The following is a 26,817-nucleotide window of genomic DNA, read 5'->3' as shown; positions in this document are numbered from 1 at the left end:
GATTAACAACTAACTCCTCAGCTCTCAATGAGGCAATTAATGAACATTCAGGTCATTACAAAACAATAACCCTCTTAAAAATCTCATGTTTACTCCAAAATGCACAAAACAAGGCTGGAAAGGTGAATAGGGGTAACCACTACATATTCATTCCATTTCAGCATGTGCTGTGTTATCTTTGAAGACACGCTAAGGTAGTATGTTTACTACACTGGTAAGTAAGGGCTGTACAATCAGTAAATTACAATACATCCACATGATGGTGCTGTTCCTCATTGAATAACCATCTAGTGATGCCACTTCAGTTACGGAGGGGATTCAGATTGTAACCTTTCAAGGTACAGAGTTTTTCAAACTGTATATATATGTCCGTGGCGATACATAGTGTACAATTTATATCATTGCTTCATGGACTGAGAATCTTAGACGCAGTTGCAGAAGCTATGTACTATAGATTGAAAAGCATGAATATATTTTCTATAAACATAATTAACAAACATATTAATACACAAATAATTAAAACATGTTTAGTTTGCCTGCACCACAAACATTTTTTGGGGGATATAATATCTTTATCAGTTGTTTACCTAATGTATTTGATTTGCTTTAAAATCTCACTGTCAAAGTGAGCTTTCATATTTTGAAGAGATCAATGACAAACGGAGAAATAAAATAAGATTTAAAAATAATTACATGTAATTGTTTAGGGAATTTGTCTGGTTATTTAATCTTGGACAAATGAGATTTGGGTTTACAGACCCATTTGATTTATTTCAAGCACACTCAGGCCTATAAATAATATTATGAATACACATTTGAAGAAGACAATTTGGATAAGCGTTATTCTATGTTGCATGAAGTGAAACAATGCAAATGATATATTGTTCAATACATATCCAGTAGATGGCAGTCAAGCAATGTAACATCTCTCTGCCACTGAAAGACCCCACTCCCCCTTTAGCACTTTTAAAATATTCCTTTCCTCCCCCTCCGCTGCAAGACACTACCAGGTCTCTTACCTTAGACAACGTCTTCATCCCTCCTTGTCCGGGAATGAAAAGTGACAGTGAGAATCAACTTTTATTTCATGCAGTAATGAAGTACAAAGCCTATTTGTACATGCAAAGAAGCTCATACAAGATGAATGTTATCCCAAAGGAAGTCCCCCCCGAACCCACCCGCCCCAACCTCCCTCCCTCCCTTAGTTTTTTGTTGCTTTATTCTTTCCGCCACCTCCTCCTCCACCTCCTCTCTCTATCGCTCCTCTCGTCTCAAGTCCGATGGCGCCACCCTCACCATCTGTCTGTTCAGCGGCCCATGCTGTTGGCATTGTACCGTGTTAGGAGAGCGGTAGAGTCTCTGGAATGGCGCATCTTGAATCCCCCACTTCCTCTCCTCCTTTCACATCGCCACCATCACCCGTGTTGTCTATAAAAAGCCTCCCCATCCCCATTCCTCATTCTGTCCGTCACATAGCGGCTGGTGGTACCTTAATTGGGGAGGACAGGCTCATAGCAATGGCTGGAATGGCATTCATGGAATGGTATCGACACATCACACACACGTTTTACTTGTGGTGATACCATTCCATTCACTTTATTCCAGTCATTATTATGAGCCATCCTCCCCTCACCAGCTTCCTGAGGTCCATCAAAAGCATGCATAATTTCAGCCCATATCCCGGCTTGTTCATCTGATGCAATGGAAAGACAATATTCTTCTCATTCTGAAATAACGCCTCGTATTTCTTTGCCCCAAAATAGAACCAGCGAGTCGTGTAGAATGTGGAAGATTAGATAAAAGAGGATTTGATTAATTTGCCTTATGTTTCATAGTTTTAATGTCATCGATGTTGCTGTTTTGAGGATGCACTACTTGATACAAAGCTGTACAAATACTGACTGACACAATTGGTTGCTTGATTTTGAATTTCTGCATTTATTCTTCAACCATGGTGTCTCCAACTCAACAGTATGATATACCGTATACCTGAATGTATCACAGACATCTTCCACATGATGAGTGTCAGAAGAGTCATGCGTGGTTCATGAAAATACATGCATACATGTGCAATCGTGTGTTCAAGTGTGATGTGTGTTTCTGTGTGTGTATTCCGTTTACATACAGTAAATTAGTGATTGTCTGTGTCTTGAGAGTGAATAAATATGCAGTCTCTATTGAAGACATCCAAGCCATCATTTGACGTGTCAGTTCTCTTGACTGTAAAGGCCTATTTTCTCTATCTTCTCCAACATACTTCTCTCTTTCGCCTGCACTGATCTAAAAACATAGCTGGAAGCAATACATTGAACGCCTCGTATTGGCTCCCTTAGGAAGGAAGACATGGAGAGGAAGCCTCATGACTGTGGCATTCTTCTGATTCTGATTTGGAACATTCCATTCATTCATTCCTCACTAAACAATGTTGCCATAATTCCTTGATCGATTGACTCGATGAAGCTGTCAATCATCCATGAATGCCATTATCTAATTTTCCATGCACTTTCATGGATTTTTTGTATTGCCAGACTTGCCTGCAACACATAATTCAACAAGTCCAATCTACATGTTGGTATGGACTTAAACTATCCCTGGTGAAAGCAGAGTAGATGAAAGGAATGTCATTTTATTTTCTCACATTGGAATGTTATTTTTCATATGAAGGAGAAGTAATTACATTTTTCAGCCAAGGATGAGGCCCCGCTAAGAACTCCATCTTTCTGGAAAAATAATCGAAACAAAACTGCATAACCCCCACTCTTCCTCCGTAGACGCAGAGTGCTTTTAAAATGCTGGCTGTATTCAAACAGTGATAAGCGAGGGGAGCTATCTACAGGGGGTTTGGAATCCACATATAAATATTGTTGTGTGTGTTTCTAAAAACATATTTATGTGGCCTATCATTTAAGAGGCCCAGAACTGTGGGTTAATGCAGGCTAATATGATATGTTGTATAGAATATTGTATGGATGAGGGGGGTGAGAAAGGTGTTATGGGTTTGCCCAAAGGCTTATCAACCATGGTCAATGTCCTTTTGAATGTTGCAACTATTTTCTGTGAGTTTAGCAAAACAATTTACTGTACATAATAATGCCCATTTTCTCAGATACTGGTGTAAATGGATGACCTAGGTATATGATGGTTTATATATCATAAAATTAGCAAATTATAATTAATTCAACACCATAGTACCCTCCAAGCTCGTCATCAAGCTCGAGACCCTGGGTCTCGACCCCGCCCTGTGCAACTGGGTACTGGACTTCCTGACGGGTCGCCCCCAGGTGGTGAGGGTAGGCAACAACACCTCCTCCCAGCTGATCCTCAACACTAGGGGCCCCACAAGGGTGTGTTCTGAGCCCTCTCCTGTACTCCCTGTTCACCCACGACTGAGTGGCCACGCACGCCTCCAACTCAATCATCAAGTTTGCGGACGACACAACAGTGGTAGGCTTGATTACCAACAACGACGAGACGGCCTACAGGGAGGAGGTGAGGGCCCTCGGAGTGTGGTGTCAGGAAAATAACCTCACACTCAACGTCAACAAAACTAAGGAGATGATTGTGGACTTCAGGAAACAGCTGAGGGAACACCCCCTATCCACATCGATGGAACAGTAGTGGAGAGGGTAGCAAGTTTTAAGTTCCTCGGCATACACATCACAGACAAACTGAATTGGTCCACTCACACAGACAGCATCGTGAAGAAGGCGCAGCAGCGCCTCTTCATCCTCAGGAGGCTGAAGAAATTCGGCTTGTCACCAAAAGCACTCACAAACTTCTACAGATGCACAATCGAGAGCATCCTGGCGGGCTGTATCACCGCCTGGTACGGCAACTGCTCCGCCCTCAACCGTAAGGCTCTCCAGAGGGTAGTGAGGTCTGCACAACGCATCACCGGGGGCAAACTACCTGCCCTCCAGGACACCTACACCACCCGATGTTACAGGAAGGCCATAAAGATCATCAAGGACATCAACCACCCGAGCCACTGCCTGTTCACCCCGCTATCATCCAGAAGGCGAGGTCAGTACAGGTGCATCAAAGCTGGGACCGAGAGACTGAAAAACAGCTTCTATCTCAAGGCCATCAGACTGTTAAACAGCCACCACTAACATTGAGTGGCTGCTGCCAACACACTGACACTGACTCAACTCCAGCCACTTTAATAATGGGAATTGATGGGAAATGATGTAAATATATCACTAGCCACTTTAAACAATGCTACCTTATATAATGTTACTTACCCTACATTATTCATCTTATATGCATACGTATATACTGTACTCTATATCATCGACTGCATCCTTATGTAATACATGTATCACTAGCCACTTTAACTATGCCACTTTGTTTACATACTCATCTCATATGTATATACTGTACTCGATGCCATCTACTGTATCTTGCCTATGCTGCTCTGTACCATCACTCATTCATATATCCTTATGTACATATTCTTTATCCCCTTACACTGTGTATAAGACAGTAGTTTTGGGAATTGTTAGTTAGATTACTTGTTGGTTATTACTGCATTGTCGGAACTAGAAGCACAAGCATTTCGCTACACTCGCATTAACATCTGCTAACCATGTGTATGTGACAAATACAATTTGATTTGATTTGATTTATACATCAGGAAGAGGATCCCACACTACTATGTCAAGCAAGTCAAGGTTTCACAAGGGAGACCTACTGTGATCACACTTACCTTATTTGTCCTAATAATGCTGTTTGGAATCTCATCTTCACTACCAGTAGGCCTCAAAGTGGTTGAGTAGGGATAATTGAGTTGGGTGATAGGAGACAGGCACCCCTGGCGCCGTGCTGTTAGCATGTCCACACTTGTAAATCAAGCTCATTGAGGCCTAAATGCTGATGATTATGACAGCCCAATCACTGGGGAGTGGGGGAGATTTGAGTTATGGGTTTGGGGAGGATGCCCAGAAACTAAAGAGAACTGGAAATTGAGAAAGAGCACACGTTACGCCAGATGGACACTAGTGCTCTGGTGCCTCTGAAGTGAACGAGGACCATTTCCTCCACAAAGTCAATGGAGTATTCATATCTAATATGTTGGTGTTTACTTTCCATTATCATGTTATGTTTTTTTGGAGAGATAGTTCAACTGTGTTTTGTAGTGTATTGTTCTACATTCAAAGCAATCACACATCCACCATGCGTAGACATTTAGGAAGCATAATGTAACTTCTAAACATAGCACAACTACAGAGAAACACTTCATTTGAGATTGTTTGACTTGAACGCCAGGTGATGTGTCAGTTCAAGCTAAATGATTTGGTGCGTGTGTACGAGGGAGCATGGGCAGATAATCCCTGTCACCTACTGAAGGCCACTGGCCCCAGATCAGTCGTGTACTTTCTCAAGTGCCTTCCAAGATTAAACCAGGACCTCACCTTTTTCTCCACCTGTCCACTGCAGGTCCCCTCAGAAACCTTTGAGATGGGTTTAATTTCACTAGATTAATAGAGGCCTATGAGATTCCCTGAACTACTTCAGGTTTCCTACCTTCGGGCTCTTCTCAAATCCCACAGGGGTCTCATTACTCCAGGTTATGAAGGAGGGATGAAGCTGAGGGATGTCTTAGATAGACTTTGATACGCCACTGACTGAGAGTTTAAGTAATCCACCTGCCCACTTCCATTCTGTTGAATAGCAGTGACCCATGCACAAATTAGCTGAGTCATTTAGACCTTGTCCACTCTGCTCTCAACTTATACTACTCAAATTCACATCTGTTTTCACTGATTTTCAAAATTAGGTATGCTAATATCCCACTTTACTCACTTAAATTGTACATAACAAAAACAAATAAAAATATAAATTACATTCTAAATTTGTTGATTTGATAACACCTTTACAGGATAGACTGCTATAATGCTTTATGGCTAAATTAATATAGTGATATTATCAACAACAACAGTTGTGCATCACTGTAACTCGTAGAGCACAGATCATATGAAGAGATCCACACATTTATATTCAGATTAGAGTAGGCCTATATGCCATACTTTGGGTTTAGAGCTGAGGGATGATGCAGTGCCATTGATCGCCAACCATATAATCAGTCACAAAGCCTGACAAGTGTAGTGCCAGATATTTTAGGGATGCAGACAGCAACACACTGCTACAGGTCATAAACCCTCACCTTCACTGCTTGATGTTTATCTCTGTTTAGCCCTGTCCAATATTAATGCAAATAACAATGCTTTTTTGGGTGACATTTTTATGGTTATCTTGCCGCACGCCCCTAGATGTGCTGATGTTACAAAGCTAATGGATTCAAAGGTAACCTATGGCTCGCGTCCTGTCCAGCCCCTTTCCCCCCAGTCACTTGTGTATGCATTGAGCTGATAAGTACTGCGATTCATTTTCCCCATGGCGGAGCACAGTAAAAAACTGGGGAGTAATAATTGCTTCCGGCCGAGACGAGGAAGGCTAAATATGCTTGATTGCCTCCTAAGCCTCAATGCCGTGTAATGAAATATGGTTGTATCTCGGACAGGAAACTGTGCCGATAGCTTTCTTGTCACTTTTTCTGCTATTCGTTTTTGGTTCTTTTTTTATTTGATTTTTTACTCCCTCAGCAAACCCAACATCTGTGTCATATTGTGGCATAGAATCCATCAAAGTGTAATTTATTTTCAATGAACATTATCTTTGTGATAATATTATAATTACAAGGCCAAATCGGGTCCTAATGATGTATTCCTGGCCACATCAAATTGGCCTTCCCCATATATTCCCCTGTTCTACATTTTAATTTGTGTGTTCGTTAGTATGGACAGGATGTATCAGGGGAACATACTGTAGATAAGGGGAACTCGGCAACCCACACTATTGTTTCAGGCAGGATTTGAGGGCAGACTCCACCACCCACTTTTACTTGCATAACAACGTTTTTCCGTCCTCTGTTTACTTGTAAAATGTCTTTAATCTAAATGAAAGCAGTGGTTTATGCAAATAGAGACATCTGAGGATGTTCAGGTTGGCTTCTCAGCTATGACAAACATTCACATACTAGATATGATTAATCCAATGTTCATTTAAATCCTGGGCAAATTAAAATAATAACTGCGTGCACAAATTTCACATCAGTGGTCTTGCCATGGCAACTCATGTCCGGGCGGTTTCCCTCCTTCTCATACTATTATACCCACTGCCATCACAACTTCTTAAAGGTTAACTGCTCCTTAGAACCAACTACTCTGGTTTTTAACATCCTATGCGTCACCTATAAGAGTCAGAAACATTCATTCTAGTGTCAAAATTGACTACAAAGTGTAAATAGGATAATTTTGGTCAGAAAATCAGTCTTGTGAGTTTGTCACAATTTAGTGAAGGGTTGGATATGGATTCCTTACATGCCCACTTTTTCCAATAATGTCCAGAGACAACGCGTTGTGGTCTGCCCCCAGCTGCCATGTGAAAATGTTTTGTCAAGTCTGCTTATGGGTGCAACTCACGCACATTTCGCCCGGCAAATAGGAGTGAAAATTGGCTTCCATAAAGTTGGTGCAAACTTCCGATGCATTTCAACAATATTACCAGATGGCCAGCAATGGACAACCGACAGGGTCACTTCTGCTGCATGTCAACCATCATACCACTGGTGTGGGTGAGTATGTTATCTAAGTAGATAGCTGGTACCCAGCTAGATGGTAGCTACTTTTGGTTATACTAAATTATTTGCTAGCAAGCCAGGCTAGAAATGATAACACAGATGAAAGGGGAATGATGCTGTAGCTAACGTGTAATGTGATGTTACATGTCAGAGGAATATGTGCATAGATCATGTTAGCTAATTACCTTGCGAACAAGAGCTAGCGTTAACTAACTCACTTTTGTACATCGCGCTGGTCCGTACGATTGACCTTATTTTAGCGTCAAAAAAATGTAATACTTCCAAATCAAATGAATCTAGTGGGCTTCATGAAGCACATCTCTGCATGATTTAAGAAAGCAATGAGCTCCGTCTGTGTTTCTAAAAATGGCGGTTGGGGAAGTGAAACCTATTGCGTGATAGTGAAAGGGATATGTCATGTGGGGAAACGGCTTTTTTCACCCGATCTGTCCAACTTATCACCTTATCACCTCTAAAATGTAAATAAAACACTATAAAGAGTTTATATAGTGAGTCATTACATACCTATTTGAAGGTTTGTTTTGAATTTGAATCGGGTTTTTAGGGCGGCGCTAAAATTATCTTCAGAAGTGAACAGCGGCTTTTAAGAGTCATGAGGGCTTGCAGTGATGACGCAAAAAATGACTAGGTATCCCCCTTAACCTGTCCCTGTCCCTCCCTCTTGTTTTTAAACGGTGAGAGAAGCGCTGCACCTGGTGAAGAGAGGCTGTAAGACACAGTATTAGTTGCTACATGCGTGCTGTACGTTAAGTCATGACACGTCACAATTTAACGTACAGCGTCGGAGGGGGTCAGTTTTTTCAAATTTTCTCCAATATTATTGAGCCATTATCACCATGTCAATCAACCCTTGAATAGAAACGTAGTTCACACCCTAGATTTTGATGTCAACACAGTCGCTACAGTCCCATTAGTTTTCATTGCAGCCTGTAAATTTGTACGGAATGGGGTTAGTCACCGTTAACTGTAGCCCATTGGCATTTAGGGTCAATACAGGGCAGGCACTTGGATGCTACCTTGCTAGCTAAACATAGGATGTAGCCAGCTTGCTTTCAATAATGTTTCAACTCAAACTGGCTAGCTAACATTCTCTATCTAGCGAACTCGTTTAAACTCGGACAAAGATATGATAGCTAACCCGGATTTGCAAGTTAGGTAGCTAGCATTCGGGGGCTTTGTCAGCTAACCCAAAACAACATGTCTGTTATCATAAAAGTTACTTGTCTCTTTTCGAGGGCAAAAATAAATGAAGGATGGTACTTGTCTACTACAAATATAGCGATGACTCTAGTAGCAAATAGCAAAATGTATCAGTAAACATTCAGCAGCGTACACAACTGGTTGCATAGTAACAGTGTCAGCATCACCGGGCTGAATATATTATGTAGTTACGATCTCTCTAATAGCATATACATTACTTTGAAACTAGAGAAAGTTATTTTCCTCACTTTCCCCCCGCTGTTTATTGAGTGATGATTTTCACAGGCTACGTACAAAACCTGGTGGATTTGTTGTTCACCAGCGTCGTGGGAATGCCTCAGCCATATCAGGAGCTGTTACAGAAGGCTGGAGCAGTGGCCAGACACCAGTCTCGATTCAGAATAATCGAGGAAACTTGAATCCGGTTGGTCACATTTGATCTAGTCAATAGTCAAAATACTTTCTGTCCTGGAATTCACGTAACCACAATTGATAATGTAATCAGTGCTGTGTGTATCAGTGTATCTTGTACAGTATGTTGTAAGGAAGTGCCACCTTCCACTGTGCCAATGGACTATGTCTGGGCCAGATTGAGCAATGCCAACCAATCAGAGACATATCGGCATGTCTCCCTTGTGAAATATTTATTTGTATATATTTTAAAATGTTTTTTTTCTTCCCTTTTTCGTGATATCAAATTGGTAGTTACAGTCTTGTCCCATCACTGCAACTCCTCTTCGGACTCAGGAGAGGCGAAGGTCGAGAGCCAAGCGTCCCCGGAATCACGTACCTGCCAACCCGCAATGCTTCTTGACACACTGGTAGCTTAAACGGGAAGCAAGGCACATAGAGGAACCACCGTCCTTCTGCCGACCGTGTCAGTGTGCATGTGCCAGCCCGCCACAGGAGTCGCAAGAGCGCGATGGGACAAGGACATCCTGGCCGGCCAAACCCTCCCCTAACCCAAACGATGCTGGGTCAGTTGTGCACCGCCTCATGGGTCTCTCGGTCGCGGCCAGGTGCGACACAGTCTGTGATCAAACCAGTATCTGTAGTGACGCCTCTAGCTCTGCAATGCAGTGCCTTAGACCGCTGCCCACTCGGGAGGCCCTCCCTTGTGAATTAGCTGTGAATCTGGATATCTGATTGGCTATGTTCAGCCTTGTATTTACTGTTGGATTCCATGTGGGGCGGCAGGTAGCCTAGTGGTTACAGTGTTGGACTAGTAACCGAAAGGTTGCAAGATTGAATCCCCGAGCTGACAAGGTAAAAATCTGTTGTTCTGCCCCTGAACAAGGCAGTTAACCCACTGTTCCTAGGCCAATATTGAAAATAAGAATTTGTTCTTAACTGACTTGCCTAGTTAATAACCACTAGGCTACCCTGCCACCCCGTCTTACGGGACACCATATAGGAAGGTATAATATTTACACATTGTTATATTAGCAGACACTGCTTCTACAGTGTTATGAAGTATGGTTCATTCTACATGGAACTGTTACACTTGAAATGTATCAAAACACTTTGTTTAGAATATCTACATACATTTAGCAATTACACTCTTCTCAAATGAATTACTCTGTAGGCTACAGAGTGTTATGAGAAGAGTGCCATCGTCCTGAATCTCACATCTGCCTGTAGATATTGGACTCCTCATGCTGGACCCATGTGTTGAGTCAAACTCTGTCATATCCAGGATGGACTGTCATGCACTCCACCCTTCCTGCCACCTGACTGCACTTATCCATTACCCCTTGACCTATTCCACATTTTGTTGTTGTTACAGCCTGAATTCACAATTGATTATTTTGTATTTGTTTGTGCCATCTACACACAATACCCCATTATGACAAATGTAAAAGATGTTTTTAGATTTTTTTGCAAATGTATTGAAAATGAAATACGGGAATTGTAATTTATCTAAGTATTCCCATCCCTTTGCAATGCCACTCCAAATTGAGCTCAGGTGCATCCAATTTCCTTTGATCATCATCCTTGAGATGTCACTTCAACTTGATTGGAGTCCAATTGTGGCTAATTCAATGGTTTGGACAGGATTTAGAAAGAAACACACACGTTTATACACTGAGTGCACAATATTGAGTTGTACCCTCTTTTGTCCTCAGAACAGCTTCAATTAATTGGGGTATGGGCTTCTTTTACAAAGTATTGACTCAGGGGTGTGAATACTTACAGTTGAATTTTGACGTTTACATACATTTAAGTTGGAGTCATTAAAACTCATTTTTCAACTGCTCCACTAATTTCTTGTTGACAAACTATTGTTTTGGCTTTGTGCATGACAGAAGTAATTTCCCCCCCCAAAATTTACAGACAGATTATTTCACTTAGAATTCACTATATCACAATTCCAGTGAGTCAGAAGTTTACATACACTAAGTTGACTGTGCCTTTAAACAGCTTGGAAAATTCCCCCAAAATTATGTAATGTCTTTAGAAGCTTCTGATAGGCTAATTGACATCATTTGAGTCAATTAGAGGTACCTGTGGATGTATTTCAAGGCCTACCTTCAAACTCAGTGTCTCTTTGCTTGACATCATGGGAAAATCAAAAGAAATTAGCCAAAAAATGAGATTTTTTTTTATACCTCCACAAGTCTGGTTCATCATTTGGAGCAATTTCCAAACACCTGAAGGTACCACGTCCTTCTGTACAAACAATAGTACGCAAGTACTAACACAATGGGATCACGCAGTCATCATACCGCTCAGGAAGGAGATGCGTTCTGTCTCCTAGAGATGAACGTAGTTTGGTGCGAAAAGTGCAAATCAATTCCAGAACAACAGCAAAGGACCTTGTGAAGATGCTGGAGGAAACAGGTACCAAAGTATCTATATCCACAGTAAACAAGTCCTGTATTGACATAACCTGAAAGGCCGCTCAGCAAGGAAGAATCCACTGCTCCAAAACCGCCAATAAAAAGCCAGACTGTGGTTTGCAACTGCACATGGGTACAAAGATCGTACTTTTTGGAGAAATGTCCTCTGGTCTGATGAAACAAAAAATAGAACTGTTTGGCCATAATGACCATCGTTATGTTTGGAGGGAAAAGGGGGAGGCTTGCATGCCGAAGAGCACCATCCCAACCATGAAGCATGGGGGTGGCAGCATCATATTTTGGGGGTGCTTTGCTGCAGCAGGGATTGGTGCAATTCACAAAATACATGGCATCATGAGAAGGACACTTATGTGGATATATTGAAGCAACATCTCAAGACATCAAATGGGTAGCAAATGAACAATGACCACAAGCATACTTCCAAAGTTGTGGCAAAATGGCTTAAGGAAAACAAAGTCAAGGTATTGGAGTTGCCATCACAAAGCCCACAAAGCCCTGAATCCTGAAAAGGCGTGTGCGAGCAAGGAGTCCTACAAACCTGACTCAGTTACACCAGCTCTGTCAGGAGGAGTGGGACAAAATTCACCCGACTTATTGTGGGAAGCTTGTGGAAGGCTACCCGAAACGTTTGTCCCAAGGTAAACAATTTAAAGGCAATGCTACCAAATACTAATTGAGTGTATGTAAACTTCTGACCCACTGGGAAGGTGATGAAAGAAATAAAAGCTGAAATAAATATTTCTCTCTACTATTATTCTGACATTTCACATTCTTAAAATAAAGTGGTGATCTTAACTGACCTAAGACAGGGAATCTTTACTATGATTAAATGTCAGGAATTGTGAAAAACTGATTTTAAATGTATTTGTCTAAGGTGTATATAAACTCCCGAACTTCAACTGTATATCATGGATGGGACTTTATCACCCATTGGAGACTTGAAAACAGAACCTCCGAGAGCTGTGCATGTCAATATGTGGTTGACAACCAACTCCTTATATTTGGCACAATAGACAAATTCTGTTCTGGTTAGACATCTGAAGTTGTACTCTAAACACAACTTATTTGTATGTTTAGGCATATTGTCATTATAAGCACATCAATATGATATGTACAGCATAAAATGTTTTGTCTTTGTAACACAAACACACTCATCCATTGTTTGTTGTTGTTGATAAATGTATCTGCACTCATGCTGGGAGATGATGGTGCAATTGACACATGTAGCCTACGCCTGTTGTAGGGATACTAGTAGTTCTAGGATTTGTCCCCCGGGAAAGCTCTAACAGTGGACATAAGGAGAGACGAGACAAAACTAGCAAGTTATAGAATATTGTGTTGTAGGACAGATGATTGTGTTGTAGGACAGCTGATTGTGGTGTAGGACAATTCACAGTTGATACCATTTCCACAGTAACATAACGTGATGAAACGTTGAAACTGAGTTTCCAGCTGCTTTCATAGCCAGATGTTGTAGAACAAGTGTCTTATGATCCACATTCTAAACACTGGCTCTTGCTATCTTGCCATAAAAGATTTGACACAGAAATATTAGCTGGATAGGAGAGCATGCTGCAGCTATCACCAAGCCTTGCTAGTTAGATGCTGTCATTTTGGCTTAACACAAGGGCAGCGAAGGCTTTAGCCTACGCATAGAACTGAATTAGCTGACCGTCTTGAGATGGCGAGTCAGTCGGGAGGGAAGAAGTCCTCAACTTCAAAACTCAGTTTTCTCCATAGCTTAGTTTACCTGACTGTACTCACTACTGCCCTTGTTTGTTGTGATTGAATGACAAAGACACATCCAAGAAATACCCACATCAAACCACACCCCCAAGACAACTCATGTTTGCCTTCAGTCATGACCACTAGTATTTCTTAATGAACATTGATGAAAAACAGGGCCAAATCAGGGACCTTGAAGCATGACGACTGAAATTAGGGTGCATCCAATTTGGCAATTTTTATTTAATTTTTATCACTGCATCATTTTGTCGGAACAACCTAAAGCACATTTCTCCCTTTTGGTTCAATAAGCAGCTAATATTTACAAGAATATCAGTCCACAGGCTTGTATGGGCACCGTATCATTTAGCAGGAAATAGCCTGAGCAAATCTTCCCGGCACAGTAAATAATCAATTCCACAAGTGTAATTTGTGGTGCTGCTTTAAGGAGAACGTAATTACATACTGTATGTTTTCATTATAGGCCACAAAGCCAATCAATATTTCTGCTAAGTCATTTTTAGGATTGTGCATGAAATTTGTGTGTTACCCGCCAAGCGAGAGTTTGGCACCCAAATGGTACCAGTGATAAAATGTTGTTTTGTTGTTACATAATGGTTAATTCTATAAACAAATCAACTTTGAAATATGATGATATGCTTTAATAATGTTATTTCTGTGACATGATGTCATGTTGCGGTTATATATCATGTTTTTTCTTTCTCTTGTCATTCCAGTTCTCTTTCCTGAGACGACAACCACATGATGAGGCTTGAGAGGAGGTACGATTTTGAGATGGATGTGGTGTGTTGAAATGTGATTGCCAATTTGGAGCCATTATGTCCATGCGTTGAGTGCCAGAGCTGCCTGGATGGGTTAACAAGGCTGACACTAGTCCCAAACAATCAACCAGTGTGGACAATAGATTTGCCACAATGGGTATAACAACACAATTTGTTAATTACCATTTCAATTAGCCCCTGGATTGGGATTAATTCCATTTCAAAAGCAGTCATTTCAGATAATGTTCTGTGTCTGAATTGAAAACAAGCGTAAAATAGTCCATACTGGAAGCAATTTTCAGTCAATCTCTTACATAGAAACAGAATCAACCGTAAATCAGATGGCTCGGATCAGGTCATTGTTCTGCCATCTCTCCCTTGGTTAGTGGAGAGAAAAGGCTGGATCTGGCAAGCCAAACCTTTTAGAGAGAGGGAGACTGACTGGCTCTGATGAGGCCAGACTGGCCATGCCTTGTGCTGTGTGCTAGGCTTCAGAAGCCTGATTGATAGATCGTGATGAGACTGTCACAGAGGAGGCAGACTAGGAGAGATAGACTGAATAAGGATGTAGCTGGTGAGGAGGATGTATTTGGAACACGTGGAGAATGACGTAGGGAAATTAAGTGACCGGCTGGATTGCGTGGTGGACTTGTGAAGAATTAGGTGTGCAGCAGGGATGCATGTTAAGGCCACACAAGTTTAGGACATGTTGAATTAACACTGGCAGCGAAGTTGGTTCATTATGTTGCAATTTATTGTTAAGATTGTTCCAAAGCTTTGTTAATGGTTTACTAAATCCTTGTTGAAAATAACAACATGTAAATTTCTATGTACCGGAGTGCCAAGTCTAGGACCAAAAGGCTCCTTATCAGCTTCTACCCTAAGCCATAAGGCTGCTGAACAATTAACCAAATTTAAATATTTTACTTTAGTTTATTTAGTAAATATTTTATTATCTCTATTTCTTGAACTGCATTGTTGGTTAAGGGCTTGTAAGACGATTTTCACGGTAATGTCTACATCTATTGTATTCGGTGCATGTGACAAATGAAATTTGATTTGATTTGAAAAACATTACACCCCTATAACTTTGTGTAACAGAGCTACGTAAAAATAGCTGGTCGTCTAAAATTGCTAAATGTTTTAATTGCCCTTATAAATTTCTGTCTAAACATCTGCTTTGGACATCATGTTAGTGCTGTATTGTGTACGTATTGTGTGTATTGTGGACACATGGTACATTAGAAGGGCAACTAGTGTTGTGCTGAATATTTGTACTGGGATGTCCACTGTTAGTGATTTCAAACTCAATAAAGGCCCCATGTTTTACTTTTATTTTAGCCCGAGAACGGAAGGCTGACTCATTAGAACGCCAAATGTATTATTAGTCTCTCACATATGTGTAGGGAAGGCGAGACAGTGAGAGGGAGAATGAGAGCGAATGTAGCAGTGTGTGCTCGTGAGCAATTTAGGTAGAGTGAGAAGGAGAGAGAGAGCATGCTGCCAGTTAGTAAGAAAGCAATGGAGAGAGGGGGGAGCTCTAGTAGCACTATCTGGTCGAGGAGTGGCCCCCAAGCTCTTATCTCCCGCCTGCCAAGCCTTAACCGCGGCCGCTGGCCTCGGCTTCTACTCCCTCCTGGTGTGACTCCCCGTTAGCCCCACTAAGCTAGGCACCCAGGTGAAATGAGCAATTCCCATTCAGAGGCGGAGTCACCTCGGAGACTCACTTTGGCTGATCAATGCACTCTCTCTCCCCTGTGCACTGCAGAGTGATAGCCAGCAAAAAAAGGGAAGGGTAAAGAAAGAGAGAGAGAGAGAAATGTTAGCAGAGCATTTAATGATATTTGCCACGGTCTCTCTGACTGAGCACTGTCGAAGGGAGATGGTGCGCTTTGCATAAACTCAAAGCACACGCAATATTGCTGTCGTCGCTGTGAAAGTGGCTGCGCCAGCCCCGCCGGATATGAGAATATTTCAGCAGGCTGCACTGAAATGTCTTCCAATATGAATGATATTAACGATAATCACTTTGAATTACTGGGGTGTATCAAAAAAATATCCCGAATGACTCAACATTGCGGAGGCTCATGTGACTAGCATTTACACTATTATAAAGATGTACTTTATAATACCAAACATTGCTGATAGATAGAATCGAGTGACAGAGTACTCATAATACACACACTGAGTATTATGACTGATGTAAACCTACCTCTGTGACTGGATGTGCTTCCATCACTGTAGCAGTAATTGATACCAAAACTGCAGCTGTTTCTACAAACCATAATACCTTACTTTAACATTCTCCAGTATTTCAGTCTCCTTTAGTGATGGTGATATGTACTGTATATATATCTAGCTCTAAAAACATTGGGACAGTGACACATTTTTTGTTGTTTTGGCTCTGTACTCCAGCACCTTGGATTCGAAATTAAGTGCAGATCAGTTTTAAGTTGATGGTATTTTGTTTAGAAATTACAGCACTTTTTTTGTACGTAGTCCCCCCATTTTAGGAGACAAAAGTATTAGGACAAATGAACTTATATGTGTAGAAAAGTTTATATTAAAGTTTAGGTCAAACGTTTAGTGAACTGTACCTTAGGAAGATGAATAGATTATCTAATGCTTCTTTGCAACATATTGATCTGTTTCCCTTTTATGGCCTTTTGGATTATGTAGTTCCTACTAGAATGTTGTCTGCTGTACGTGATGCTGTAAATTAGCCACAATTTTTATACAAAATACACTAGTTGATGGAAGTAAACATTTCATGAGACTGGTCTTGGATCAGTTTAAGAGTGGGAAGTTGCAAACAATTCCCTGTTTGTAGCATGCTTAAAGAAGGACTCATCTTGTCACATTTGTTTGAATTCACAAGGTCAGATTGTCAACTGATGATAACAAACTGACCTACCTCAGAGGTCCCTGATAGCTGAAGTCTTTTTATTTAGGAAACCATCGGCTGGTCCAAAAACAATCTCGAACCACTATTCCCTATATGCACATGTACAAATCACACGGGAAATAATATAGCATGAACTCTCCCTTGCCCTTTGATAGGCTAATCAGAGGTGGAATTTGTTTATACCTTTCTAGTCCTTTCAGATTTACAGTAGGGTCTAATCTAGGGTGTAGGGTCTTATTGAGGTTGTCTGGATGTGACCCATTGTTCATGATGACACAGGCCTACTCCACCAACATCGCATCAACAAACGTCATAGGCCCCAGTTCTGAGAAACAGCTTATTTTCTGTATCCATCTTTCTTAGCTTGGCTATGTCATTCCCGCAAAACAAAAAACAAAAAAAACAACTTGGCTTCAAAGGGCCCCTGTTGAACACTGTACCATCCTAAGAAGACGTGTCAGAGATGAATCACTGTTGATTACAGAATGAGAGTAAGGCAGAGAGAGGAGAGAAAGGAGGCCTCTCCCCGAGTATAGTGTAGAGACGTGCCTGTAACAAAATGCAAGCTTTGTGTACAGGCTTGGCAGAGGCAGATGTGAGGGGTTGAACCCACCCTGCCATCAGCATGTCATATCTGTAATATACTCCAATTATTTGTGATATAATGTGCCGGCCCATCTCTGGGAGGAAATGTCAAAGCACCCATTTTACGGAGCTATTCAGAGGGAACTTTGCGATCGTTTTCCCCTACGGTTAAGAAAAGATGGAGAGAACAACAAGTAGCTCTCCCCATTTCACCATTAATGTCAAGGAGAAAAATGTGAAGAGAGGTTGATGGACAGAGCGAGGGAGCAAAGGAAATATACTGAGTTTGAAGAGAGCGGATGACTCTAAGAGTTGGAGAGATATAGAAATGTTGGCAGAGATAGTTATGTCAGTGGAGAAACAGTGAGAGGATGAGTGGAGAGGGAGATACTGTAGAAAAGGGAGATACTGTATGTAGAGAAAAATAAACAGACAGACAAGCAGACAGACAAGCAGACAAGCATTGAAAGGTAGTGATAAAAGGTTCATCTGAGAGAGAAGATAGATTGTTTTAAAAAAAGGGCAAAAAGAGAGAAGGTTGGTTAATGTTCGCTTCAACGACTGCAATAACCGTTATGACGTTATGACATTCAAATGGGAAATTACCACAATATGGAACAGGCTGAGACAGCAACTTGCATGTAAATAAAGAGAACGTCATGACATATTTGCTGGTGTCATGATTTTTGCCAAGCACGCCTTGAACACCTCTTGACCTTGGGCATCCCTCAAGTGCTTGTGTTTGAATTAGTGTGTGTGTGTGTGTGTGTGTGTGTGTGTGTGTGTGTGTGTGTGTGTGTGTGTGTGTGTGTGTGTGTGTGTGTGTGTGTGTGTGTGTGTGTGTGTGTGTGTGTGTGTGTGTGTGTGTGCGTGTGCGTGTGTGTGTGTGCATATGTGCAAGCAAGCGTGTGATGGACTTGGACCTGTTTTGTCCGAGACAGAAATAAAACACTTTTTACAGGATGTACAATGTACTATTTAGCAGGGGATACTAAATAAAAGCAATCAATTCACCACAGTGGTGTGGCCAGATTGTTATTCATAATTCAGCATCGTATTGACAGAATAACCTCATTAGGATCCACATTTATATTGTACTTCTATAATGTACTGTACAACACTATATAACTGTCAGCTTTATTTCTGAAGACGGTTCTCCAGTAACCCATTATTCCATTGTAACTCAAACAGGGTAGATAGTTATTAAGCCACTGTCGCCTAGTAACCCATCATTCCACTGTAACTCAAACAGCCAATGTCGCCCAAATACATTATAATTGGTTAGGCGGGATGGACATTTTACCTGTTATTTGCATCCAACTCACCCCGGACAGACTAATTGAGCAGATTTCTGTTATGGCCAACACATCTCATAGGTACTCATACATACTGCTAGTTCAATGAATACTCCACACTGAATTGCGAAGGCAAATAGTCTTGTTTGCACTAGAGACTGCTGGTATGTTTGCTATTGCAGTCATGTATGTATTGGTGATTTGGGATCTTTGTATTTCCAAATATTATACATTTGTTGAAAAGTCATGCATCACACCTTTATTACATATTGGTGTCACATGAACAAGCCAGTTTTTTGCTTTAGTGATGAGGTATGGCTTCTTCACATTGTTTTCATATTAATTCTACAAAGCCTCCACAGCAGGCGTATCCATGTGTAGATGATGGCAGCATCACATTATAGCAGGTAATCATTAGTCCATAATTTGCCCAAGCAAAGGAGCAATTGATTAGCTTTTCAATTCCACACTCACTTCTCAGTGTCGAGACAAATCTGCTAGTAATCATTCAAAAACGCCAAGGATCATTAATCGGTGGACACACTCTCGACTCTCCCCTTCACACACCAAAAAAGGTCCCATCAATCAAAAGAGATACCTTCACAATTTGCATGTACCTCTTTTACTTTCCCCTTTCAACATGCGGTTCCCTTTTGTCGAGATTGGGTAATTGGACGACACATTTTGAATACGGCTTTAATGGAACTCAAAGGGTTTTTGAAGGAAAATAGATGACAGCAAACCTTTGCCCATCATGGAGAAGGATGTAACGGAAAGAATGGAGTCAATGCCTATGATGACAAATGCCAATAGTCAATAACATTCTAGCATTCTTGAGCTGTAATATATTCCTTCTCTCTCTAGAGGTGGAGTTTTTCCAACTTGTCAAAACAACACAGTAGGCCTACAATCTATACATTTCCATTTAATGCTGAAAATGTTCAATGATTTCAACAAGAAGAGCAACATTTTTGCTTAATCTGTACTCCTACCTGCACAGTTTTAAAGTAACTTTTTATTTAACCAGGCAAGTCACTTAAGAACAAATTCTTATTTTCAGTGACGGCCAAGGAACAGTGCCTTGTTCAGGGGCAGAATAACAGATTTGTACCTTGTCAGCTTGGAGATTTGAACTTGCAACCTTTTGGTTACTAGTCCAACACTCTAGCCACTAGGCTACGCTGCCGCCTCATGGGCATAATAGAACAATGAAATACACAGATGGTACCAGTGTTTTCTCACATCCCCTTGATTTGTCGCGCCTGGCTTATTGCATGACTTTGGCTAAAGGAGCAAAACATCTACTGTATGTCACTGAATCTACAGATATTAGAATATCTCATAAAAGGCCTGCTGTATAAATGTCACTCTCTCATCTCATGAAATGTCTGCCTTTCATTTGGCACATTCACTCGCGTCCCCTTTGTGACAAAACCAACTGACTGTGGATATTAACATGGCTCTGACTCTTTCGCTCTCTCTCAACAACTCCCACATTATTAAATTGCTAATCGTGCCGACAATCAAGCCCAGTCCATGTCATGCAGCCCAAAACCACACAGTCAGAACACACAATAGATGTTTTCATCATCTCCGCTATCACAGGACTTGTTTACATCGGTGTCAGTCAAGACGCTCCGCAGGTACATTAACATGCTTTGTCGCAAACAATAGCCACAATGATTCCCCCGGGGCTTGTCGTATTCCAAATCTTAGTTGTACACGGGAGACAATTATTAAAGAAGGGGATGAATAGAATATTTGAATATCTGAACACGTTAAAAAGGGATAGAGGACGAGGCGTCAGAATTTATACCGCGCATAGAAGAATTGCGGACAAGCTTAAACGACTTCAAAAGTTTTCGTTGGGAAATGAGAGGCGGGAATATGAGTTTCTCACAAGAATTACCTTGAGTTCTCCGGCGTGTGCTAATACCAAGCTAGCGTTAGCTTCTGGAATACACATTACACCCATCAGCCCCCAAAAGACGAGGCACAAATTAAATGAATACGTAAGCTGTGACATGTAATTCTAAATGTCTTAACCACTACAGTGTCGCACATCTCGCATCTGCACTTCTTCCTTTGGATGTTCTCATTTGTATCCACACCTGTGTCATTCACCGCTTTATGTCTTAAGCTAATTTCATGGTCTAGGGGTTTGGATGGATGGCTCGGGTGTGACTTGTACACTGACAGAGGGAGGGAGGGAAGGAAGGACGGAAGAAAGAGAGAAAAGAGCGAGAGGGTGACTGAGAGATTGAAAGGGGAGTGAAGAAAATGGTTGCACAACAGATGACATGCTTACAAGTGGGAGATGAAACACTGTTAGTTTAGAGAATGACTTAAACTGCCACCAAATAATCTGCTCACCTTGAACTCCATTATGTGGTGACGACCAAAAGCATACTAGTTGGGTATGGAGGGGATTATAATCCCATGTTACATAGTTGTTTCAGTAAATTTAAAATAACCTTTATTTAACTTGGCAAGTCAGTTAAGAACAAATTCTTATTTACAATGATGGCCTACCCCGGCCAAACCTGGACGACACTGGGCCAATTGTGTGCCACCCTATGGGACTCCCAATCATGGCCGGATGTGATACAGCCTGAATGTACAGAGGGGAGGCTTTACGCCTAGTGCCCAAATCGAGGACGTATGTCGTGTAGCTGAGTCAAGTGGAGATGAATGGATTCTGTTCAGTAATTTCGGTATTCTTGATTAGCCCTTCCCAGCAAGCTAGTTTATGCTGGCTAGCTGGCAACAACAGCAGCATGGCACTCGTTAAACAAGAAAGTAATGTTTATTTTGATGGGCGAGGGAGAAATAACTTAGTATTTAGTATTAGTATTCAACTTCGCTGAAGTTTATAGCCACGTCTATAATTTGGCTAGCAGGGAAGGGCTCATAAGGACAACTGACTGACTGACTGAACTGACTGAATCGAATCAGTTCGTCTCCGTTCGTCTCCATTCGGCTCTGGCTGCGCGGCATACAGTGCATTCGGAAAGTATTCAGACCCCTTGACTTTTTCCCCATGTTATGTTTCAGCATTACTCTAAAATTGATTCATTTTTTTTACCTCATCAATTTACACACAATACCCCATAAAGACAAAGTAAAAACAGGCTTTTAGAAATTGTTGCAGATTTTTTAAATATTGATCAGAAATACAGTGTAGACATTGTTATTGTTGTATGTAGATGGAAACGTTAATGACTATTGTAGCTGGAAATGGCATTCTTTTTATGGAATATTTACATAGGCGTACAGATGCCCATTATCAGCAACCATCACTCCTGTGTTCCATTGGCACGTTGTGTTAGCTAATCCAAGTTATCAATTTAAAAGGCTAATTGATCATTAGAAAACCATTTTGCAATTGTGTTCGCACAGCTGAAAACTGTGGTTCTGATTAAAGAAGCAATAAAACTGTCCTTCTTTAGACTCGTTGAGTAGCTGGAGCGTCAGCATTTGTGGGTTCGATTACAGGCTCAAAATGGCCAGAAACAAATAACTTTCTTCTGAAACTCATCAGTGTATTCTTATTCTGAGAAATCAAGGCTATTCCATGCAGAAATTGCCATGAAACTGAATATCTCGTACAACGCTGTGTACTACTTGTCACATGAGTTGACACTGGAGAGATGAAGCAGGTACGGGGAGTCAAACATTTAATAAGAAACGGACATGGAACGAGACAGGAAGAAAACAAAAACAAAAAACAATCAATGCGAAGCGGGGAAAAGAGCTGGGGAACTGACACATATAGGGGAGGTAATAACAGGTGATGAGTGAGCCAAGGTGAGTCCAATATCGCTAATGCACGTGATGAGGGAAGGCAGGTATGTGTAATAGATGATAGGAGTGCGTGATGCAGGGCAGCCTGGCTCCCTCAAGCGCCAGGGGGGGAAGAGCGGGAGCAGACGTGACACTACTCCCTTCACAGAACAGCGCAAACTGGCTCTAACCAGAATAAAAAGGAGTGGGAGGCCCCGGGGCACAACTGAGCAAGAGGACAAGTACATTAGAGTGTCTAGTTTGAGAAACAGAAGCCTCGCAAGTCCTCAACTGGCAGCTTCATGAAATAGTACCTGCAAAACACCAGTCTCAACATCAACAGTTAAGAGGTGACTCCGGGATGCACCTGAGCTCAATTTAGAATCTCATAGCAAAGGTCTGAATACTTATGTAAATAAGGTATTTCTGTATTGATTTTTAATAAATTGGCATAAATGTTTTTTTTTTATTTATTGTTTTTTTTTTTTAATAAGGCTGAAACGTAACAAAATGTGGAAAAGTTAAGGGGTCTGAATACTTTCCGAATGCTATGTACGTCATCAAATCAATCGGGGCGGCAGGGTAGCCTAGTGATTAGAGCGTTGGGCTAGTAACCGGAAGGTTGCAAGTTCAAACCCCCGAGCTGACAAGGTACAAATCTGTCGTTCTGCCCCTGGACAGGCAGTAAACCCACTGTTCCTAGGCCGTCATTGAAAATAAGATTTTTTTCTTAACCGACTTGCCTAGTTGTCCGTAAAGCCTCTCCCATCTAGACGTGTGTGCAATGCATTGTTGTTAGTTCAGACATATCCATACAAACAACTCCGTGGGTATTGGGGACGTTATAATGCTATGTTGGAGAGTTGTTTCAGGCAATCTATTAAATAACACGTGAGATGAATGTGCCCATGCTAGAACATGTACAGTAACAGAAGGCCTCTAGTTCATCCTTATTCAACTGTCAGACAAACCAATAAGAATGTACTCTATGTACACAAACAGAACGCTCCAAGTTCATCCACATCCAACTGTCATACAAACCACTTAAATATGACCCTAATAATGATGATCCTGCAACCTTTTCTAAGAAACCTCTTGAACCACAAATCACTATCACATAGCAAGGCAATTTTCAGATAGTAGTATGTCTATATATGCTGTAAAAAAAAATAATTTAAGGTCAAAATACCATCAAAACAGCAAATGGGTGCATTTGAACAGTCACGCCAACTATCATCTAAAAACAATTGACATTTCTGGGTCATTTAAATATAATTGCTATCGATGCGCTTAGAAATCCTTTAAAAGCTTTGCACGACCTCACAGCCAAAGAACTTCACAATGTCAATTTATTGCCATCCTTGTTCTGAAGCAGAGTCAACAATAACCTTTTAGAGTATCTGCCGGGCTAACAGGTTATTTAGCTAAACACAGAAAAAAAGAGCAATAACTTGGTAGGGAAATCGATTTTAAGAGCCACCCATCAGGTTTAACAATAAAACGATCAAAGCCAGTATATATTTCCCTCACAACAAGAAGGAACATTTACTGAGGCTTTGAATGTATTTTTGGGCCAATCAATATTCAATTTCGCTCAAAGGTATTGAGTGAGTCCACTAGTGTGACTACAGCAGGCCAAGTAATTTTTCGTTGTTGTTGACAACAATGGTTTCAAAGATTTCTTTGTAGTGACAGCCATTTAGATGGTTTCTAATTTTCACGTTGTGGATTCTCCTTCCCATCAAAGCATCACATTGGAATACCTCTACGAAATCATTTGAAGTAATTTATTGTACACACCATCATAATTCAATCTGCAATACAGTCCGAGGACAACAACGGGCTGTTTGCTTTCAAAGCTAGCAACATTAGCATGGCCCATGAGAAGCCTAATGCCCATGCTGTGGACATGTGTTGATCGAATAGCAGAGTCTTAATTCACCACTTTCTTGTCAGAAGAGTTAATTGAGATGGTCTCAAAAGGAGACAAAAAGCATTTGGTGTTTTTCAAGCGGGGTATAAACAAACCAATCCCAGATAAGGCTAAATACCATTAACACTGCTTGAGAGGCATCGTTCAATGTCTCTGGAATATTTATTTTAGTTTCTATTCAGTCTTATTTGACCTGGAGGAGAATAACTTAATAGGAACGGAAATATTAAGGTCCCAGACAAAACGGGAAGCGTTTCACCTTCATGTCAAATAAATGGGTGTACTACATCAAATATGCATGGCCAACCAACAAATCATTCAAATATAGACAATGACAATATTTTTTGTCCCTGACTAGTATTGTGCATACCACTCATATCAGTTGACACACTTAATTCTGCGTTTTATCATGTAGTTAGACACTCTTGACAGAGCAGTCACATAGTTCACACTAAGCTTATTTTAATTACTGTAATATCTCCATTGTGCCCTGTTGTTATCATTCCCAATGAAATGTACTGTGTGAGATATTGGAATTTAAATGAATATGCTAATTACAATTTGGATTCAGCAGCCCACAATTATGTAATATTCTAATCACAATGGTGCCATTTTTATGTAAACTCAAATAAGTGCATGTAATTATCAAGATTATAATTTCGCCATTGTTGGACACTGGTGCATATTCCAAATTGTAAGAGAAGCCCATAGACATATCATTGAGATCAGTGATGACCTGTAAGTTATCGTCGCCATAGCTACATACTCCTCCATAATCACCGCTGCAAAGTAGTACCCAAGAGAGTCCACTTGTGACGATGCACACACGTGTTACATCACTGTATTAGCTGTCAATCCTAATTCATCCACCAGACACTAGTCTGCTCCAGATCGATCCTCCATATGTCAGAACCACAGACTCCATTTCCCTCAGTCCTCTGTGACTGTCAGGCTTTGGTGGACCATGAAAGCGGGGTATGTGATGCCCAAAATTACCTCATAGCAAAAACCCGGCAGACTCGGTTGGCATGGTCACGGCAACCTTTTAAATAGGCTGAATGTGGGTTTGACTGTCGGACTTAGCTGGTCCCTTCCTTCAAGAAAAAAAACATTGGAAATTATTTCAGGTTTCAGGGCAGTGACATACTGTAAAACAAATGATGCTGTATATGTGGACAATCTAGTGTAGAGGGGATGTGGTCAGGGAATTGGGTGTCCCGGAAATGCAGCTAGGTTTTTAGCACAGGGTTTGACAGTTTAATGTTCATACTACTGTACTCGTACGCTAATGCAAGGCAGTTATCACAAAAGTATACGCCAAACATACAGTAATCCCTTGAGTGATTTGTGGGATGCAGCGCTGCCTATACAGTATGTTGACAACATTGAGTAAACCAAAAAAGAAGTGCTCAAATAAACTGCCTGCTATCTAAGGAGGCGTCTCGGAGGCAACCCGTGAAACACAAACCCTACTCTCTCTAGGACAATTATAGGACTGTGTAGCAGTTACTTTGCTCACTAATACACAGTATGGTATTAATTACTGGTTGTAAACAATGCACTTTGCGGAGATTATTGCATGCACTCCGCGTCCTCCATGTGTTTGATAATTCTCACAAGTGATTAAATGGGGAAGCTAGGACAGCTGTTCAAGATGAGTTCATTGGCATGTTTAATTAATTGCACTTGAGATAATTATTCAATCATTACTTTGATTAATTTTCCGCATCCCGGATTATGCGTCAAACGTCTGGGATGATATCAATAGTTTGGAAAGTACTGAAAGAGCCGGTATAAACGAACAGGTCCAATATGTTCTGTGGGTTCTTTTTTTCTTCAAGAAATGCTTTGATTCATTTCACCACATATCAATACATATTATCTTATGTTGGCTTGGAAATGAGGAAAATGTGCCTTCATGATTCCAAAAAGATTGACCTCTGCTGTCTCACTTCAATATGTTGGCATGGTCTTGCTAAATACTAAGCCTCAAGGTTAAAGCATTTAACCTTGGCACACTGCAAAATAGTCTGCTCGTGTTTTTTTTAAATTTCAAACATGCATGTTTAGGATTCATTCCCAACC

At 41.0% G+C, this 26,817-nt stretch overlaps 1 protein-coding gene across 17 annotated transcripts in view; it reads left to right on the top strand.

Moving 5' to 3' along the window:
• Window positions 1-26,817, top strand: part of LOC118368770 (receptor-type tyrosine-protein phosphatase delta-like) — a 597,123-nt gene that overhangs the window by 247,130 nt on the left and 323,176 nt on the right. For all 17 annotated transcript variants that reach the window (XM_052497200.1, XM_052497201.1, XM_052497198.1 and 14 more), the window contains exon 7: window positions 14,187-14,231. The gene's annotated coding sequence lies outside the window, so the exon portion shown is untranslated. The remainder of the gene's footprint in view (window positions 1-14,186; window positions 14,232-26,817) is intronic.

The sequence above is a fragment of the Oncorhynchus keta genome, chromosome 35 (genome assembly GCF_023373465.1).
Source record: "Oncorhynchus keta strain PuntledgeMale-10-30-2019 chromosome 35, Oket_V2, whole genome shotgun sequence".
In the NCBI taxonomy this organism is placed as follows: Eukaryota; Metazoa; Chordata; class Actinopteri; order Salmoniformes; family Salmonidae; genus Oncorhynchus; species Oncorhynchus keta.
The sequence above is the reverse complement of the archived record's forward strand: the minus strand, read 5'-3'. Positions and strand labels throughout refer to the sequence as shown.